The following is a 3,072-nucleotide window of genomic DNA, read 5'->3' on the forward strand; positions in this document are numbered from 1 at the left end:
TGGGGCAAGGAATAAGGACTTTATTGAGAAAGCCAGCAGACCAAAAATATGACACACTGCCACTCCTCAGGGAGCCATCTTGCCTGAGTTTGAATTCTGGCTTCTTTTATACTAAGCAGGGGGCGGGGCAGGGAGGGGGGTGGGGAGGGCGGAAATAAGTCAAACACTTCCTGGTTCACCTCAGCCTCTGGAGGGGACCTGTGAATTTCTTCCTCTCTGCAGCCAGTCACAGGTGAACCTCATCTGGCTCTCTCCTGGGAGCTAATCAGCAGTCTTTTTGGCTTAATGATCATTATCTGGGAGGCAGGGTTCTCAGAGATGGGCCATTATGTCGAATTAAAACTTACAGGCAACATCCCTGTAGCGATTAACTTGTAACAGAATTCAAAGGTTTTCCCTACTACAGAAAGTTTTTGTCTATCTGAGATGGAATCTCAAAATATATGTTCTTAATTATATGTCTTGATCTGTACAAATGAAAGAACAAATTTATTTAATCAAGAATGAATCTTTTTCAAATTCTGAGGTTTGGGAGAGTGAGGGGAGAGGAGAGTATATAATTTTGGTGTCAGCTGCTTAAAATGATAACGTGTTGTTGTTTGTTGTTTAGTCCCTAAGTTGTGTCCGACTCTTTGCTCTTAATACAGAGGAAACTCAATGCTGATGCCAGGGGAAAAGTAATAAAGATCTCCACTTCTGGCTTACCTAGGGGATCTCAGAGTAGAGAGCCCTAGGGCATCCCCAAGAGCCTTTAAAAAGATCTCAGAAGTCAAAGTCATTTGCATTGTAATATTAAGTCTTTCTGTGTCTTTTTATACTTGTTCTCTGACTTGTGGACAGTGGGCTTTCTCAGAGGCTATATGACATGTCACATCATAAGAGACTGGCTATGAGAATTCAACTCTCTTAAGTTAGACATTTCTAAACTCTAAGTATGGGTATGTAGTGTTATGTAGAATACCACTGTTCTCAATAAGTCTGTTTGTTTTGGAAAGTAGAGTTATTTTCCATAAAATATGGAAAATATGCATTAATACATAGAGAGTTTATTGCTATTATTTAAAATAAGAAGGGACACTTCCCCTTCCAAGTCAGGGAGCCACGAGTTAGATCCCTGGTTGTGGCAGGGGTGGGGTGGGGTGGGGGCTGGTATCCCAGGTGACTTGCAGTCAAAATAACAAAAAATAAAACAGAAACAATATTATAACAGGTTCAATAGACTTTTAAAAAATGGTCCACGAAATCTTTAGCAAGAAAATAAACAAGAAAATAAATATTTAAAACACTCGCCATCTTAATTTCTAACATAGTAAATATCAACAGACTTAACAGACATAAACAAAAGCACTTTGGAATCCTCAATCGTTTTTAAAGAATGTAGACATTTGTAAACTGCTGGCTCCCAGTTTATCACAGAAAGCTTTGCTGGCATCTCCCCTTGCTACTATGGCATCTGTTTCACTGGAATGCCAAAAGGACCACCAGAACTGGCTTGGCCAGTTCTGAAAGGAGATTACATTTTATATATTTTTTCCAAGTCTCAGAGCCCTCATGGATGTGTCTGAGTATCTCCTGATGATCAGGGCAACAAGTGCCTGTGGATATCATTATTTGTTGTTGTTCAGTCGCTAAGTTGTATCCGACTCTTTGCAACCCCATGGACTGCAGCACACCAGGCACTTCTCTCCTCACTATCTCCTGGAGTTTGCTCAAACTCATGTCCATTGAGTCAGTGATGCTATCTAACCATCTCATCCTCATATCATCATAGTTAGAAATTTCAGACTGGAGCAGTCTACTTGCTTGGGGTATCTAAAATTTCGGAGGTGATGCAGGGAAAAGCCAATTCTGACTCCACCTTGGAACTGTTTCTTTGACTTGCTTTCCATTGCTTTTATTATTATAATTACACATAATGGACTGCCTCAGAGATTTCTACCTCTCTTTGTTGTTCCATGTATAAGTCGCTTCCGACTCTTTGTGATCCCATGGACTGCAGCACACCAGGCTTCGCCATCCTTCACTGCCTCCCAGAGTTTGCTCAAACTCATGTCCATTGAGTCGACGATGCCATCCAACCATTTTGTCCTCTGTTGCCCAGTTTTCCTCCTGCCCTCAATCTTTCCTAGCATCAAGATCTTTTCCAATGAGTTGGCTCTTCCCCTGCCCATCTCTCTGAGTGTAAAAGTGCCTTTGTTCAGGATTCTGTCCACCTATAGATGGCAGGAAAGAAGAAATAAACACCCCCCCCCCACCCCTGCCTGAGGCAGGTCATTCTAGGAGGTATATGCAAAATCAATGTCCTCTTTACTTTGTTTCCTGACCTCCTCTGCCCATTTCTGAGTCATGAAAGAACCTGGCATCCAGACCCCGAATAAGATGATTATTTCAAGACATTAGTCTGCCATTTTCTCAGCCAGTCAGCTTTCCAAATAAAGTCATATTCCTTGTCTCAACACCTTGTGTCTCAGATTCATTCACCTGTCCTGCACCTATCAGATCAGCTTGAACTAGGCAACAGTGGGATGTCTGCTTTACAGAGGTTGACCAATGACTCAGCCAGATATTAATAAATGATACTCCTTAAAAGCCATCTGAGTTGGCTTCCACTTTGGGAGCATCCTATACAGGCCAATGCATGTAACAATTGCTCAAATGGAGCTCGGAAAGGAAGGAATAGTTCATTTGCTGGGATAATTTAGAATAGATTTCAGCAGACATTACTGGGGATGGGGATTCCTCCCTGATGTCTCAGACGGTGAAGAATCCACCTGTAATGCTAGAGACCTGGGTTTGGTCCCTGGGTCAGGAAGATCCCCTGGAGAAGAGAATGGCTACCCACTTCAGTGTTCTTGCCTGGAGAATCCCAGGGACAGAGGAACCTGGTGGGCTACAGTCCATGGGGTCACAGAGAGTCAGACACGACTGAGCGACTAACACTACTGGGTATGAAGGACTCCTTAGCTGCCAGACAATCTGGCCAAAACCCTTCAAAGCCACTTCCTAGTGCGATGGCAGTTTCCTCCTTAAACTCCCACTGGGAAGGCAGGCCTGCCCCGCCCACGGTGGTGA

The sequence above is a fragment of the Cervus canadensis genome, chromosome 5 (assembly GCF_019320065.1).
Source record: "Cervus canadensis isolate Bull #8, Minnesota chromosome 5, ASM1932006v1, whole genome shotgun sequence".
In the NCBI taxonomy this organism is placed as follows: Eukaryota; Metazoa; Chordata; class Mammalia; order Artiodactyla; family Cervidae; genus Cervus; species Cervus canadensis.